This window comes from Mus musculus, chromosome 14 (genome assembly GCF_000001635.26).
Source record: "Mus musculus strain C57BL/6J chromosome 14, GRCm38.p6 C57BL/6J".
Classification (NCBI taxonomy): Eukaryota; Metazoa; Chordata; class Mammalia; order Rodentia; family Muridae; genus Mus; species Mus musculus.
Genome location: NC_000080.6, coordinates 77,374,059 through 77,392,683, shown reverse-complemented (window position 1 = coordinate 77,392,683; position 18,625 = coordinate 77,374,059). Strand labels below are relative to the sequence as shown.

The 18,625-nt window shown below is 44.1% G+C and overlaps 1 protein-coding gene across 35 annotated transcripts in view; it reads right to left on the bottom strand.

The window, feature by feature from the left end:
- Enox1 (ecto-NOX disulfide-thiol exchanger 1) overlaps window positions 1-18,625 on the bottom strand; it is a 565,516-nt gene that overhangs the window by 329,080 nt on the left and 217,811 nt on the right. For all 35 annotated transcript variants that reach the window (XR_003950851.1, XR_003950849.1, XR_383179.3 and 32 more), the window contains one exon: window positions 11,996-12,105. The gene's annotated coding sequence lies outside the window, so the exon portion shown is untranslated. The remainder of the gene's footprint in view (window positions 1-11,995; window positions 12,106-18,625) is intronic.

The following is an 18,625-nucleotide window of genomic DNA, read 5'->3' as shown; positions in this document are numbered from 1 at the left end:
GCATCTGATGTACTTGCTGGGAACTGAATCAGGCTCCACAGAAAAGCAGCCAGCACTCATGACTTAACTGCAGAGCCATGTCTCCAGACCCCTTTTGTGTGGTTTTGATTCTTCGGTTTCTTAGAATCTTTTAAATATAGCAGAATCACATTTGTAAATCCATAGGATTACTTCCTGGCCACTGGAGTTCCTCTCAGAAAGTTCTTGCCTATGCCTCTGTATTGAAGTATTCTTTTCTTATGTTTTTCTCCAGTAATTTCAGACTTTCAGGTCTTATATTAAGCTCTTTGATCAATTTTGAATTGATTTTTGTATAAGGTGGAAACCATGGCTTTATCTTTATTTTCCAACACGGGAAATCAGGTTTTCCCAGCATCACTTGTTAAAGAAGCTATCCTCTCTCTCTGTGTGTTTATGACGATTTTGTCAGAAACCTTGTGGCCACAGCTCTGTGTTTGAGGGTCCTCTGTTCTTTTCCCTTGGTTTGCATGTGGCAGTTCCATGCTCTGCTGAATAATAGGGGACTGTAAGCTAAGATTACATATGGTAATATCTCCACTCCCTTTTTATTTTTTATTTTTTAAAACTTGTGTCTGCTTTCTCTTTTGGTTAGTTTGATTATGGGCTTGTCAAATTTGTGTATTTTTTCAAAGAGTTAACTCTTTGCTTGACTAATTCAATGCATTGTTTCTTTAATCTCCATTTCATTATTTTCTGCCCTCAGTTCTTCTAACACTCATTTAAGGCTATAAATTTCCCTTAAAGATAGCATTAGTTGCATTTAAACTTTTTATATGTCAAACATTTAATATCACATAAAAATTTCAAGAATTGCAATTTCCTTTCTAACCCATTGTTTAGTCTGAAATATAATTTTAATTTTATAATCTGGGAATACTTAAGATTTTAATATTACTTTCAGAAGTAGTGTTGCTGATTTATAGCTTGTGAGAATCACCGTCAAGTTTAACCCTTCTCATGCTTAAATCCAATACTTTCGAATTTGTTATTTTCATTCACTAGCTAGCCAAGTTTAAGAAAAGATGTTCCACGTGTACTAAAGAAGCTGTGACTTTCTGTACCTGTGGTGTTCAATGTCTCCTGCCCTCAAGTAAAGTTTATCACACTAGGCAAACTTTCAAGATGCTAACTTTACAAAGCACTCAGTCATTAAAAGAAATCAGGACCTCTTTCTATCTTTACAGCTCTCTATTTCTCCTCTCAGTTCTATCAATCTGAGTTTTAATGAGCTTGGAAATCATTGAATGAAGCTCCTGGATTACTTTAACTTCCACGTGAAATCAAGCTTTCAGAGTTAGAAACTATAATTTTATGACAGGTAATTTTTTTCCAATGCTTATTGGTGTTAGCCGTCTTATTATGACTCTTTTATACGTGAGAACTTAGTGCTTGCATTTTTGGCATTATTTGCTTATTTCTAGATATAACTCTTGAAGTTTACTTAATTCTAGATGTAGCTCTTGAAAGTAGGATTGAACTGAATATGTAATCTGATAGTGTTGTCTAACTGGAGCAGTATCCATATTTATAATTTATATGATTGGTAACATATTTGGCTTTAAGTCTATCATCTCCCCATCTCCAAAGGAGGATTAACCAAACTCAAGTGAAATTCCTATAAGTATTCTGGAGACGATAATGTTCTCAGTCAACACTGGTTTTAGTAAAAACATGTTGCGAGACATGTTTGCATTGAAGATCATCCCCAAATCACATGATATAAAAAAAAAAAAAAAACCTCTTAAACTCGGTGTCAGAAAAGAATTTTGGCTTCTGTATAAAATAAACAATACACATGTAGTCTCCCAAGGCGATCCTTTTAAACAAACAAAACTTGTGATATTTGTCACACGAAGGTACATGGAAGACCCTGGTGGGGACCAGAGATGCTCACGATAATTGAAGGAATGGAAAGGAGACCAGGAGGCAAGGAGAAAAACTGGTGTAAGCTGCATCCTTGCAGTGCTTTTGGGAATTGTGGACTGTGTTAGAAACATCCTTCCCAGTGCCCAGGGAACAGGCCTCCTGGGCTTTGCCTATAAGCTTCTTCCAGGGCTGGGGACTAAACCCATGCTTTGTTAGTAGGCAAGTGCTCTACCCACAACCTACATCACTAGTCCGTTCATTGATTTGAAACTGCTGTACTGAGAATGGGGCGAAAAAGACAAGAGAGTGGAACAGATAATAAGAAAGTATTCTAGTAGCCTGCTATCCTATCCCACAAAATGGAAAGGCTCGCCTCTGAGGGAGAGCCAGCCCCTCGCAATGCCTGCCTAGGAGAGAAGATGGGTTCCGGGAGGAAAACTGAGTTTTAGCAGTCCAGAGCCTCAACAGGAGTACCCTGGGGTAAATGTATATCCACAGTTAAACCCAGTACTTTCAGAACACTCAGCAAATTTACTGTTTATTCTTGTGTCTTATTTCTATCCACTTAATACATTTGAAAAATTGCAAGCTCTTCATAATCTCTTATAGTTCCAACTTCCTCAATCTTTCCTTAATATTTTCCCCTGAAGTTTTAATGAATACGATTTCAAGTGTAACTAAACAGCGCACCACAGAGTATTCTTCTCACAAAAAGCAGGACACAATTCAGTCAGAAAACCTCACGGCTCAGGCCAAGTTGACATTGCCGCCAAAGAAAGGAAAGGCAGAAGTTTTGTGTTAATACATTTTTCACATACACACACACACAAAAAGAAAATCGAAAGAGATAATCCTGGAGAAAGACAATTTCTGTGTCCGTCTTTAATTTAACATCCCAGCACCACCACTTTCAAAAGAGGCATTTCTGTGATAAAAACCAAATTTACAGTTGAGAAATGATAACCCACAAAGCACTTACAGGGCCCAGACTGCACCCGGCTTTTCACATTTTGAGCTCCAAAATGTAAAGAAAAACTTCCGGATAGGATTAGAAGGCTGTGGAGTCTCGGTGAAAGTTTTTCTTTCTAGTTATGAAAATTATGTCAAAAAGTCTCCCTAAAAAAAAAAAAGAAAGAAACTTCCTTTGCCTGTGGAAACACCCTCGGTACCACAAACTGCGCAGCACCAATGAGCAGGGCATACACCTCTCAGCTACAAACTGCAGTAGTTCGGATACCAAAGGTCTTCTGGGTATCAGGTACAGGGGTGTGGTTGGGGGTGTGGCAGTGCATTCTGGGTGCTGTGGCACAAGGCCACTGACTTAACAGGCTCTGAAGTCCAAGCTCAAGGTTCTGGGGAGCTTGGTGCCTTCCTGGTTCACAGACAGCTGACTTCAGCGGTGTACTCCCACAGCCCAGTGGGGTTGGGCCTTTCCCACTTGTGAGAGGGCTTCTCTCAGGACCAAATCACACCTCAAAGCCCCACCTCCCAGCTCCACTGCTTCAGTGGTTAGGACGTGAGTTTGGGGAGACATATTCAGTCTCCAGCGGAGAAGAAGGTGTACATTTGTCAGACGTGGACATGTGAGAGGGAGAAGGGAACCCAGAGAGAGGCAGGGTGACAGTGTCTGCTGTCTGCCATCAAGATGGTTCTCCTGGGTATAAAGAGAAAAGAGAAATACCTGGGGGTTAATTAATTACAAAACATTAGTATATTGTATGGGAATATGCCAGTGAGGGCACTGAGTTCTCCTATCCAATGCTTTACACGCCGTGGCTCATGGCCCAGAATCACCAAGTATCTAATCTCCCTGCCCCCTCCTTCCAACAGTAAGGGCTGTTACACGAAGGACCTTTTGGTCATCTTTTTACTTGTATTTCTTATCTTCATTATAAAGCACAGATTTTTTTCCCTTTTTTGTTACTAAAAATGGAGCATAGAAGAAAACATGGATTCTGACTGTCCAGAAATGCCCAGTTATCTCCTACACCTCACGCTGATTCCGTCTAACGGTCTTCACATCCCTTAGCCACAGGCGCACCTTTAAAGACTGCCACAGTCATCTCTCCCCTTCATCTCTTCCACAGATGACCTCACCAATTAGCAGCTGGGGTGGCTCAACTTGGAAACACATCCCCATCTCAATTACTGTCCTACTGAATAGCAAGAGCACGGTCAGTGAGGCTGATCCCCCAGCGCTGCAGACCCGGAGAGACATTCACCTGCTCTGAGCCTCCGTCTCTCTGGCTGAAAATTAACGTTAGCATTGTTGCATTTATTGCAAAGAGATGATTGGCACCAAATGTGGACAAAAGTCAGGCATTCAAGTTTTTAAAACTTCTGATAAAATGAGAGGCTGGGTATGCAACTGCTTCTTGGCCTCTTGACATCCAAACAAGCATTCTGCTTTCCACTGACGTGAAGACCACAGCTCTTCTATTCCCTTCCCCTTGGGGCAGGGCATGGTCATATCCACAGACCTTGCTTGATGAAAGCAGACAGAAATCAACACAATGAGCTTATTTCCCAAGCAACAGTAAGCCTGTTCACTATGCTCTGAGGAGGTTGCTAAGCACTGGGGGTAGAGATACAAGCACCTTAAGAACCACAAGTAACAATAGGCTACCACTGAGACAAAAGTCAAGCTTCCTCAAGGAAGTGTCACCTTAGCAGGCAGGACTGAAATGTGTGTCACCTGGCTCTGGGAAAAGGCTAATAATTGAAAGCACCTGCTGGCCAGTGGGAGCCCAGGCAGGGAAAGATGGGTTGGCTTGTCTCCAAAGAAAAGGACTAAGTGAGAAGAAGGAATAGTTGCTTGGGTTTGAAACAAGCTTACGGAGAGCCATCTTAAGTAAAACCAGTAATTGGTTTCTTTGAAAAACATTTCGTCAGTTCCCTTCAGTGTACAGGCACCACCCCACCATCACCCACTGGTCTGTCCACTAAATCACTAGCCAATCCCCCTTGGCTATTCTCCAAAGTCACCTCTCCAATGACCGTCCCCCGCCCCCCACAAGTCAGAAGTACCACTGGGTCCAGGGGAGGTGAGATTTACCCTCTGAACATATCTCTGCCATTTCAAAATAATTCCAGACAGAATTGAAACAAAGTGAGACCTTGGGCAAAACAGGCCACCTGTACTTGAGTAAGATGACAGCCTTCTCTAAAGGGTCCCCAAGTGGGTGGAGCCACGCTGAGTTGTCTCCCTCACACAGTCTTCAAGGTGATAATGAAAATGATGCAACTGTCTGCAGGTGCCTTGTCCAGTTGACCTAGTAGTTGGCTGACTATCCTGCAACTAAACACTCACATGAAAGTAATCATTGTCAAGCTTCTGCCTCCTTTCTCATACCATAGACAGTAGGCCCCAGTAGGGAATGTTTCAGTAGGGGTGGGAAGGGGGAGGAGCCTAAACAACCTCTAGGACCCGAGATCCCAGCTCCTGTGAGGAGTCACCTACTTTCTGGTAACTGGCAGGAAGGATGAATGAGTGGACAAAGTAACTGAATGAATGAATGAATGAATGAATGAATGAAATAAAATTGAAGGCACAAATAGAGCAAGACCGGAACCTCTGGAGGTGCTGTTGATATTTTGGAGTTGCTGTGTGGCAGGGCATGGGCTCCCTGGGGATGGAAAAGGATGCTATTCATATCTCCTCTACACAGGTGATAGATGTCCAATTGTACATTTTCCTCCTTCTACCTGACTCAATGAAGGCAGCCACCTTAGCCTGAGCTCCAGGGACCCTGAGAGGTACTGAGAAAGGCGTAAGTAGCCATATCCAATCTCTAAGACTCATCCCAGCTCTGCAGCAAATCACCTGCTGGGGCTTCCCCTTCCTCACTGCCCCCATCTCTCAGAGAGCACACAGATTTCCTGCAGCCTCCCTCACCACCCCATCCCTGTCTTAGCCTCCGACTGGACTGGGAACCTACCAGCCACGCAGGCTTCAGATCTTCACAGCCCCTCCTCTAAATGCAACCCCCCAGTCCCATTCCCAGTTCTGTAGCAGACTACCAACTGTGACCTTTCCTTCCCTCTCTGCCCCCATTTCCAGGGGAATAAACAGATCCTGGTTGCATACCCTAAAGTGCTTATGTGAAACATAAGGTGCTGGATCCTCACTTAATCAGGTCTTTAAAGTTCCTGCATTGGGGGCTGGGCCTGGAGAGATGGCTCAGCAGTTAAGAGCACCGACTACACTTCCAGAGGTCCTGAGTTCAAATCCCAGCAACCACATGGTGGCTCACAACCATCTGTAAAGAGATGTGATGCCCTCTTCTGGTGTGCCTGAAGAGAGCAATGGTGTACTCATACATAAAACAAATAAATAAATCTTAAAAAAAAAGTTCCTGTGTTCAGTATTGGTGGAGAGCATATAGTAATATAAGTTAATAAATACTGAGCTCCTGGGAATCCAGTGATGAGTAAGTTCTCTGCCCTCATAGAAAAGTTGGTTGGAAGAGACAAAACAAAACAAACAGGGGCTTATGGGTACAGAAGGGGAATCGTGTGTCACTCTCAGGGCAAGAGAAAGGTTTAGGAGGGACCTGAAGCAAACCAATGTCCTTTCTGTCTATCTTCAGCTCAGGCACCTTCTGAAGTTCCACACCCACAAACTTTGACCACGTGACCGCAACTCGCATGGTCCCCATCTCCTCAGTCTCCTTGTTCGAGGTTCAATGGAGAGAAAGAGACAATTTGCTCTAAATAAACCAACTGTAAACAATAAAAGCTCTCTTACAACTATACTTATCCCTATGATCTCAGTGACTTTAACAGAAACTATTCAGGAAAGAATCAATAAAACGCCATAAACTCCCCGCCCTCGAGAATCCCCCGACCGGGTTTGCTGGGTCCCACTGTCAGCGGCACTGGATTCCCGGGAAGCCTGTGCCCTCTCAGAAGCACAGACACAGGCAGGGCACCACCACCCACTTCCTATCTGAGCTGTCAACTCTCCCCTTGGGTCTGTTGAGGCTTATTGTTCCCGAAATGCCTGCAGCATTGTTGGTTAAGCTGGCTCAGCCAACCATAAAATCACAGAAGAATCAGCCTGGTGCATCTTCTGGCCCAGGAGCTGACAACTGACAACTGATGTCTCAGAGAATGTCCTAGGCCTGTCCACTGACTGGGAGTTAAGAGGTGATGGAGTCGGAATATTGCTTCTAGAAGAGAAGGGTTTACCACTACCACCATCACCACCTGCTTTTGTGTTTGTTTTTCTCAAGTTCATTTTCTTAAGACTCTATCTTCTTTGGATTCCAAACCAAAAGACAAAAGCACAGAAACGAAATGATTTCACAAAAGCCAGAGAGTCCTGTAGGACATACTACATGCTGCCAGCAAATGACAGATACCCGTGGAAGAAGAGCAAACTTTAAATATATTCCTTAATGATGTGAAGATAAACGTTGTCTCTGATTGAAAAGCAGAAGTGATAAAAACATCAAAAAGAAAGAGCAGGAAGTGAACGTGCTATATAGTCACTAGATAAGATCAGCGCAGGTACAGTTGTGGTTCTTTTCAGTCCAAAGGGAATACTGCTGTCTGGGAATCTGGCCTATAAGAAACTCAGGAAGTTTTACTAACTAAATCGACACTTTTGAGTTAACAACTGCGATCAGCTCTTACAAACCATAACTGCTGAACTGCATCCCTGCAGTTTTAGACACTCACAAAACCTAGACTAGGGCCAAATGAGAGCAAACCTCCAGAAATATAGCTCAGAAAGTGGGGGGCTCTGCTAATAACAAGGCATGGCTGTGAACCCCAGAAGACACAAGTCGGCCCTGACCCTCCGTGCTGTTGCCCAAGGTGGATGAATCCTCTAAATTTCGATTACTCCCCTGCTCTGCATGTGTAGGGCTGTGTGTTCTCCAAGAGACGGGCCGGCAATCACAAAGGTCAAATACACTTACGGCAGAAAGGCCAAGGCTTTTGGGGGAAGCCTTTCAGTGAAAGCAAACTATGAAGAAAGTATCATCACTTCGTAAATAAAAAAATAACAAAATTCCTCACAAGTAAAATGATCCCTCGGCCCTCCAGATTCCCCCATCCAAGCCATCTTTAGAATTATCCGAATTTCAAGTCAGAGAATCCATTCCACTTCCAAGTGACAGGAAGATGAGGGGCACTTGTGGGCAGACTTAACTGAGAAATCTGAGGGCTAATGGGTTAGGGTATGGGTGAGCTGAGGTACTTCAATGATGAGGACCATTCTGGATCCCTTCAAGAATGTACTCTGCGGTGGACTTGTTTGCTTTTATTTTGAGTCAGTGTCTCATGTGGCCCAGGCTTGCCTTGAGCTCTTTCTGTGGTCAAAGATGATTCTTGAACACCTGATCCTCCTGCATCCGTCTCTCAAGTGCTGGGATTACAGGTCTGTACCACCACACCCAGCCAGCTGCTTCTTTAATGATCAAGTTAAGAGAAAACAGAATGACTGTGGAATGTATATTAGTCATATCACATCAAAATATCAGTGATTTAAATTAAAACAACCAAAAAGCAAATCTCTGATAATTCAACAAAGATGGTCTTTGCCCCAAGGTTTCCAGGGATTCCCAGTGATCTGCAGGGGAGGGAGCAACCCTGCAAATGGTGGGCTGGTGGCAATGTATTTTTAGCTAGCCATTAAGCCCTAAACATAGACAAGAATAGCAGCCTACTGAATGCTAACATTTGGTAAAGGCAATCCGTTAGAAGGACTGGTTCTTGTGTTTAACCTCAAAGCTAGTAAAATTACTATGATTACTATTACCAGCTTCATCTATATCTCCAGTCCATCTCCCCACTTCACCAAAACAGACGTTTTGCTTCGGCTATGATCAAAGACAATTCATGCAAAAATAGCCTGGGGTGGGGGTGATGCGTGACTTTCTGGATGACGTTTTATTTGTAACATAGCTGAAATTTACAATTATTTTAAATATACTGGCTGTCAAAGTTAGATTCTAGAGAAGGCTTTTGTACGTGTGTGTGTGTGCATGTGTGCATGTTTCAGCCTCTCAGGAGGCTTTTGCACATGTATGTGGGTTCTAAGCCTCTCAGAAGGCTTTTGCATGTACATGTGTTCCAAACATCTCAGGTCTCCAATATAAACGATGTCTTTCTACAGTAACCCGGTTCTAGAATTGCACGTTTCAGGACCACTGTGGGAGTTTGGACTCAAGTCTACAGTCATGTCATCCAGTTTCAGGAGAGACTATCATTGAGGTGTGAGGCTCAGGGTATAAGGCACAATACTGAATTTTTTGCCCACAAATAAGAATTACCCAAATGCAACTAAATACCCAACGGTAGCTCTGGGAGGACTAGGACTAGACAGGGCCTCCCGCCAGACAGTACAAGGAGACGGAGAGCCACAAGTGTGCTGTTCCTTGGAGGCATTGCAAGAGTTCTGCTTACATGGCTTTCTTACCTTATATCCTAGCATAGACAAAGTCCACCTAATTCCCAAGACTGGATGGGATTGTACATGCATCTCAAGGTAGCTAGGTGCCGCACTCAGCCACAAGTACACGAGGAAACGGGGCCTCCAGGGTGCCAAGTGACGTCCGCACAATTGCACACCCAATGAATACCACAATAACTTTTTCCTTAAAACCTCTAACAGCTCTTTTCAGGATACTGGTATATGGCTGAGAATTTGTGCTTTGTGTAGCCTTAAGAGAGTTAACTATCTTGGTTTAACAAACCTTCTGCGATATCACAACAGTAATTTAAACCATCGGCTTGTGCTATTCAAGGCAAGACTTTCATATCACAAAATTCGGCTACTGATTTTTTTTTTGAGAGTTAGATCATAAGTAATCCATAATTTTTAGAGAATGGGCTCCTCGGGTAATTCTGTGGGATTCCAGGAACATCTTTGGAATCCCCGGATTGCCATTGACAAGAGAGTCTTTATATAACTAATTCAATTATTATTACTGTGTGTGTACATATATGGTATATTTGTGGGTGTGAGTCATGGTAAACATAAGTAGACTAAATAGCAAACAGTTGGTTCTCTCCTTCTACCGTGTGAGCACCTAGAATCAGACCCGGGCTGTCAGGCCTTTCAGCGGCAAGCACCCTTACCTACTGAGCCATCTCACGGACTTTACATATGAGGCTTTTAATTAAGGTATTTTAATTTTCTCCAATACATGCTTTCTCAAATCCTGCTCCAAGTACTCTCACCTAACAGAACAGAGCTGGCAGTGGCCAAAACTGAGACTCCAGGAAGGAACTATTAAACTAGGTTTGTCTTCTTACAATTACATGGCATGTTTGTTTCATAATGCTACAGATATTTCAAAACTATGAAGCATTTGTATATACCCAAACCCACTTTTATCTAAAAAGGTATCTTGCAAAGTACTCAGATTTAAGAAACTGCAATTCCTGGTGACTGCATTTGATGATACCAGGACCATAGAGCAGAAGAGTGCAGGGCACCTGGATAGCAACTTCAATTACACCCAATGTCCGGATGCTACAGTTGTTACTCTAGTCTCCTGGGGATTCCCCAAGCTGGATCCTTCCATGGATTTCTCAGGCAGCGCATGGAAGCGTGGCCAGCATGGATGCCCCTGAGCTCAAGCTGAGTTTCAGAAACCGGAACTCCTTGTATTTCAGTCTCTTTCAGGCCTGCCTGGGTGGACTGTCTCCGCTTTTATCTCTACCCCAGATTCTGACTCCTGAATCTGTCTCCTCCCCCTCTCTCTCTCTCTCTCTCTCTCTCTCTCTCTCTCTCTCTCTCTCTCTGTGATGGGCCAAGGCCCTTCCACCCTGTTGTTCTGGTAGACTTCGGATCTCTCAACAACCCTCTTTGAGGGCTTGGACTTAGGCAGGCAAATGCTTAAAAAGAAAGTGCTGAAGTATTTATTGGCAGCCTCGATCTTGCTGAGGGAGACTTCTCTGATGTCCTGAAGGGGGTGGGGATGGGGGGTATACAAGGGAGGCCACAAGCTGATTCATTTTTGAAAATCCTAGCAGCCATGGAAAAGGGCTCACCTCTAGTGCAGGAGATAAACAACACGCCATAACATATTCATTAGCCTGGAGGCTTTTGCTGTTTTCAAAGAGCCTTCTCCCCCTTTCCTGTGCCCTCCCTCCACCCCCTTCCCTTTCTCCTTTACACAGACTCCCAGGCCCAGCACAGACTGTGGGTTAAGGTTAAGCTCTGGCTGCCCTTCACCCTCCTCTGTCTTTCTTTCATCTCTATAGCTCCCCTCCCCCCACCCATTTACTGAGATTGTTGCTGCCTACAGGATCAACCCAAGTTAGATCTTGGCCACTTCTGGGAATAAATAGTCTATAAATGATAAAGTTGATATAACGCTCTCTGCCTCGGTCCTAACTGGAAGGTTGTAACCTTCCAAGTATGTGCAGAAGCACCAGCCCATGCTTAAGACCCACCGGACTTCACACACATCAAGGTAAGACCAGGGATCCAGTCCTCTGCCGAGAAAATGGATAAACAAATCATACCTCGGCCAAATGATGTTGAAGCCTCTCAGCTTTAGAGTAGAGACACACCCCTGGTTAAGGGTGGAACTCAGTCAGCCACAGGAACCTTATTATAAACTAGTTTAGGGATGAGGTTTTGTCCTGATTTAATCATTCACCATCACCATTGCTACCATTGTCACCATAAACAAAACAAAACAAAACCATGCATCTTGGAATACCCAGGAAGAAAAGTTGATTCTGGAGGCTTTGATTTTTCTGTAGAAGGCAGAACGTGGGGTAGAGAGGGGAGACTGGATAGCAATGGGGCAACGTAAGCAGTCACGGGCAACCTAATGCCACCACTGGAACTTAAGCATGAGTGCGAGGCAAACCCAGTGGGAAGGAATACCCAAACGACGGCACCACAACTGAATGCAAGCGGTACTATTAGATTTAGGACTGGACGACTCCTACTGTGACAACCGCGCAGAACTGGGAAACGTACTGAGTAGCCTATGCAATAACAGCACAGGTGCAGCAAACGCAGGGCCACCATTACTCTAAGGGACACACAGGAAGGTGGGAACAGGGAAGCCGTGTTCTTGAGGCAGCCTGGGCTGGGTCCTTGGCTGAAGCTCTGGTCTCGGTGACTTGGAATACTCACCAGCCTCTTGGGAGCCAGCTCACTTACAGTGGCTGGTCACTCCTGTCTTGATCCCTCTCGTGCGGTTCAGTCCTGCTTTGGCTTCTTTTGGTTTTGCAAATCGTTAATTCCTGCAAAGAAGGAGAAGGAGAGGGATTTAAAGCTGTGCGGGACATTGACCAATCAGAAAGCACGGTATGGGGAAGGCATGGAGATCTTCAATGATGGTGGGCACGCGCTTTTGTTGTTGGTCCTGTTCCTCACTCTAGACCTGGCACACTGCAAGAAAGTACACAGCACCTATCCGAGTATACAAATGTCACTTGTCGGGAAGGGGCACAGAAGCAATTGCACTTGTCGACATACCGAGACACGCCTACATATTTGCAACATTACCAATGTGTCTCCAGTAAGGGTTTTCACTCCTCCCCAAATGTACACAAAATATACACTCCATCAGAGGGAGCACACGTGCGAATAGAGAGCACTGCTATTACCTGAACAGCGCTGTAGGCTGCAAGCTGCCTACATCCACCTTGAAAGAAACCTTGAGCAGACTTCCATTCCACTGGAAATGCCTTTTTATTTTATTTTAAAGGAGTAACATTTTTCTCTAGTGATTTATTTTTGTCTTCTGCCCACTGGTGTTCTGCCTGCATGTGTGTCTGTGTGAGGGTGTTTGATTCCCTGGGACTGGAGTTGCAGACAGTTGTGAGCTGCCACGTGGGTGCTGGGAATGGAATCCAGGTCCTCTGGAAGAACATTCAGTGCTCTTAACCACTGAGCCGTCTCTCCAGACTTTTATTTAAAAGTGAGGCTGCTATGCTTCCATACACTTTACACAGTAACTTAGTATCCAATATCAGCTGTGATGTCTATAATATTTTTGTACCTCTAGTTTTAAAACAAAGAAATTGGTACCTAAAAGACACATGTGGCCCATGCAAGAACGTATAGAATTGGTTACAGAGGAGGCATGAAAACCAAGGTTCTTCCATGTTTGTTTTTTTTTAACCTTAAAAATGTTTGTTTTTTATTATTATTGTGTGTATGTGTAATGTGTATATGTATGTTGTGTATCATGTGTGTCATGTGCCGGTAAGCATGTGTCATGTGGCACATAAAAATCTGAGGACGATTTTCAAGAGTTAATTCTCTCCTCCTACCTTTCCATGAGTCCCAAGGATTGAACTTGGGTCTTGAGGCTTGGTCAAGTGCTTCCTCTGTGCTGAGCTACCTTCTCTGCACCTTGAGCCAGGATTCCTGACTCCTGGCCCCAGGTACTTTTTATTACACCAGTGGCACTTAGCCTGTTTTCAGAACCAAGCTTATTATACATTCGGTGAGAATTCCAACTTTTCAAGACACCAAGTACAGAGCTTTGCCTGTAAGAAAACGGCTCTTCCTTCCATTTTATCAGGTCAGTCTACCAGGAGTTATATCGTATTAATGATTCCATCCTTATCATGAGATAATAAAGTCTTTAAAATGAATCTTGGGACTGAGGAAATAGGCCAGAAGTTAAGAGAAATTAATGTTTTCGTATAGGGTTTGTGTGTGTGTGTGTGTGTGTGTGTGTGTGTGCGCGCATGTGTGTATGTGTCTCGTGGGAAGAGGGTATTTCTAGCACCTACATGGCAGTTTGCAAGTGTCAATAACTCCAGTTCTAGGGGGTCAGGTACTCACTTCTGGCTTCCCCAAGCTTCTGCACATACATACATACATACATACACAGTGTGCATACATAATTCTGGCACATGTGCATATACACACGCATGTGTGTGCGTACACACAGACACACACACACACACTAAAATCTAAAAACAGAATAAACCTGAAACAGACTCAGAACCTGGTGACATTCTAAAGCTTTCATAATGGATAAGTTTAAAAAAGTAAAAAAACAAACAAAAAAATTAAAACAACAATAACAACAAGGAAAACAGCCTAAGGTGAGTTGCCTTAAGAAAACCAGTGCCTTAAGAAAGCATGGCTTTGGCTGTGCCCTTGTAGTCACAGAGGAGACAGCTGCCACCAGGAGCTTGGGTGTCCCTAAACTGTGTCTTTTCATCCCCACTTTTTGAGTACCAAACTTTTGCTAATTTCACAGTATTCTCTGGCACTTCCTTATATTATGCAAAACATTCTATTTAGACGAGTTGACTTCACTAATTAGTCTATAAATACTTGACTTTTACCCACTGCCTTGGTGAGTGAGATAATTACTGAGGAAAAGGCCAAAGCATTTATGGTCAATCAGATGAGGAGAAAGGGAATATGGTCTTTTAGACGAGGAAAATGTAAAACATTGTGAGGCCAGGCAGAAGCTATTAGCAGGATCAATATCTCCACTAGTACCTTAATAAATCATTGCATCAAAGCCTTGACACAGGATGGAGGGAAACCCTACAAGTTTCTAAACTGGGAAATAAAACTCCATTTAAATGACAAAGACCTTATTGGTATACACGGAATATGACAAGTTCCTGAAGCAGTCTCCGAGTCCCCTGTGCATAAAGTGTAGTGCATCAGCGGCGAGGGAAGAAAAGCAGAAAGACAAAGAGCACAGCCCCCCTCAGGGCTGCACTTCCTAATTTGCAACTGGTAAATATGCATGAATCTGCTCCACTGCAGCTATGGATGACAGACTGCTTTCTGGAGAGAGCACAGAGCCCAGAAAGCAAAGTAGAGGATGGCTTGGTGTCACAATTGGCTTCCTCACCCAACTAATAGCTCTCAATCTTTCTACCACCCTCCACTTACATTGCTTAAATTACTGCCCTCTGGGTACCATTCCCTAAGATGAAAAGCACTTTGGCAGCGATGGACACTCACTGTGTGGCACCAAGTGTCCCGAAGCGAGTTCTCCCTGTATCAGAAGAGGTGAACAACAATAAATTTCACTAACCCTTTCATCATTCCTGTAGTCTCTGATGGTCCCAGGAAAAGATGCTAACAATTAAAACAAGTTTCTGGGCTTGCGGGTCTGGTTTTTTATTTGTCTTTTCTTACATTGAGTAAAAACCAAATTACCATTTGGCAGAGTGTTACCATAGAAATCACCCAACCCCTTGGGGTGTTGTCCTTAGTTATTGAGAAGGCATGGGGCAGACACACAATATTTTGACTCCCTTTTGCTTTGTACTTGCGGTGTTTAATTAGAATAGTTTTTCTTGGGATTTTAATTTACTGCGGCTCCCCCCCCACCTTGGGAAGTAAGAGCTCTGGTCTCAAGATGTGTTTAGAAGACTCACAGCTTCCTAACAACTGGCAGTGTTCATTTGTGATTAATTAAGGCTTTTGTTTTTTTAGTTGAACAAATATTTTCAAGCACTTAAATATTAGACAAGCTTGATGATAATTATATGTTTTTAAAAGTGCCCAGAAGTCTCAGAAAAGCCTGACAATCTTAAGAAAGGCAAATACACATCAAAAGTTAACTATCTAAAGATCTGGCTTGTGGTATAAAGGGTGACCAACAGAAGGGCCACCGATGTTTATGTGTCAACAGAGGGGGACATGGTTGATTTACAAAAGACTTCTCTATTATAATCTAGGATGTCTGGGAAGGACTCACAGGAAGGAGGTGGTTAGAGAACTGGCTGGTTGTGATTTGAGGAGATAAGGGGAGACAGGGACATATACTTCAATCAGAACAAGAAGCTCGTGGAAGCACATAGCCCAAATGAGAGAGAATTGACGACACAGATGATGGGTGGCTCTTCCCCCAACATCCAGGACAGTGGCGGAACCTTCTGAGCCTCAAGCCTCAAACTTCTTTCTCAGGATGGAAGCAGCATGCACAGTCCTGTGAATGCTATTCCAGCCCTGTGTCCCTGAACAGGCAGTGTAGTCAAATGAGACTTCACTTGTGACCAAGAGAAGATTCGGGGTTGGAGTGGGGGGGGTGCTCGCCTAAATGACTCTTCGACTCACAGGACGTCTGCTTATCATAGGAAGTGGCCTTCAGAAGAGCAAGAAGCAAGTCACCCCTTTAGGGAAGGGAATGCAGCAGGATGGGTATTTTGAGAAAAGAACTCCCTAGCAAGAGCAGGAATGACTGACGATGTAGACAAGGTCTCTTGCGTGGGAGGAGACGCGGCGGAAAAGAAGGGGTCATTGCTCCTTTTCAGGTGCAGCACCCAGCCTGCCTCATCCATCACTGGGAATGGCCGATTCCCAAGTCACTTCACAGCCAAGCACCTGCTGCCTTTGGCAGCCTTAAGGACAAGGCTCAAATCGGAAGTCTTGTTTTGTGGCTAGAGGTTCGGGAAGTCAAGAATGGCGAGAAGAATCAGTCCATGGCTGCTGGATCTAAACTAGTCAGCACTGGCATTCATCGACACTTTCTCTCTCTCCCGAATTATAAAGTTCAGGACAATTGAAGTCAGGTAGCCTACTGCAATATATCACGAGAATTAAGCTGGAAGTGGTGGGAGGAGACATCCCGCCCCCGTGAGAACTACATACGTGCCATGCTGCTTGGATGGCTGTGCTTGTGGTCCGTTCTGGGTGCTGGAAAACCAGCCTGGAGCTGAACGGCCCAGAGGACCACTCAAAGAGCCTACATAGTATCTTTTGCCAGGTGATCAGCTCAGTATGAATTTTGCTCGGTCATCTTCCTCTGCAAGTGACTTTCTGAAAACTGTGAGACTTTCAGCACAAAGACCACCGACCAAAATACTGATGACGCTGTTTGAACCAGCAAGGAGAAGTCCTCAGTCTCAACTATTCCTCTGGGTGTCCTTGTTCGAGCAGCAGTTAATTTGAAAACGATTAGCAGGCTGCTCGCTTCCTTGAGGCATGGCAAAGCTGGACCAGCGTCTCAGCCCTGTGCTCGGAGGGAGCCAGGATGTTTCTGGAATGGATCAAGGTTTGTGCTGGTGTCAGGGACAGCTCACTGCTTTCCTGCCAGACCACGATGAATCAGCCACCCACTTGCCCTAGCTGCTTCTGCAGACTTTCCTCGACTTATTGTTGCCTCTGTGACAGGAAGGCACTTCTAACTTTTCATCTGACATGAGCGGGACCATTCATTATATTTTCTCCACACCCACATTTATATGAGCGTTAAATTAATGATGGTAGCATAATTTAGATAGGAAGTCAAACAAAAGATATAGTGATTAATGAGAGATATATTTTTTATATGGAAGCTCCTATTTTTGACTTAAACTAGCAGACTTCTTTTTCAGTAGCCAGCCAATGGGGTCTTTAGGACTGACATTTCTTTTGATAAAAGTTTTTTTTCCTTTTTTTTTTTTTTTTAAAAAACCACTTATATTCTCTCCACAACAGGAGAAAGTTCTTCTTTCTTTCACCCCTCTGACTTATGCCCTTATCTCTGTAAACCACTTGGCTTCTATAACCAAAAGGATGCCACGTGTGGGGTAAAAATCTGATACCAGGGGCTTTGCCAGCACATTGCACTTCCCTCTCAGCTAAGTTTGGAACTCACATCTAGTGTGCTGGCCAGCGCCTGCAGAAACAGCTGGGCCAGAACAAGGGCACAGTCAATGGCTCTCAATGAGACATGGCCTCTGGCCTGCTGACCCCTCCAACATGCAAAGGACATGGGTCACAAAATACCCCCTCCAAACACAAGCACCCTTATTTAAGTCCCCCCACCCCAACCCCTATCCTGCCCCAATGCCACACACACTTTGATTTTTCAGTGCTAGGCCTCTTCTGGTAGGGTTTTGTTTTGTTTTTGTTTTTTAACTTTGGCTCTTTACAAACAGGGCTGGAACCCAGTGTTCTCCACATGGCTTCACTTTATGCAGGGCAGGGATAACAATATGCAGTCCGCAGGCCAACCGAACTCAGTGGATGGATCTCATGGAAATGAGTACTTACTTAAACCTGCTGCTGCTTGGGGGAGGGGTGTGTGTGAATTACCCCAATTCCAAGTAACTAACCATGAACAACAAACACAGCATGGGTCCTAACTGCAGAGAGCATATGGGTTGGCACCACAGCCTCACATGAGTTGGCAGGAGGAGAACCATAGAAAAGGAGCCACACCTACCTACCCTACCCACCCTACCTACCCTACCTACCCTACCTACCCGAGCAGAGCAGCATGGGAGGGAGAAGCATCCTGTGTGGACAAGCCTAGCAAAATGCAGGTTGGATGCAGGTTTTAATCCAGAAGTTTGATCTCTAATATAAATCATAACATCCTATGAATAGGACCGGGATAATTGTGAACTAGCTTTTGAGAAACACAAAATTTCTACAGCAAGAGTGTCAAGCATGCCCAAGGGCTTTTCTTAGGAGTACTACACGGCAGAACCAGAAAATTTCAATTAATTAAAAAAAGAATTAAAACCTGCCAAGAAATTCCAGCTTCATTCTCACCAGCTCCACCTTCCAAATAATCGACATGAAGGATATTATGTTCAGCCACGTACATGCAAGCGTGCAGGTTCAGTCATGTGCATACAAACATACAAAAATGTATTCTTGGGAGTGTGCCTATCTGCTGGTATCTGTTTGAGCTCTGTGGAAGCATCTGTTACTCCGTTTAAATGTGCGTATACTACATAGAAGAGGCCTGCACCATTGCTCTTTATGGCTGGCACAGACCAGCTTGCTTTGCTTGGCTGTTGGGTTTAAATATGAAACGTCTCCCACAGACTCTTGACTTGA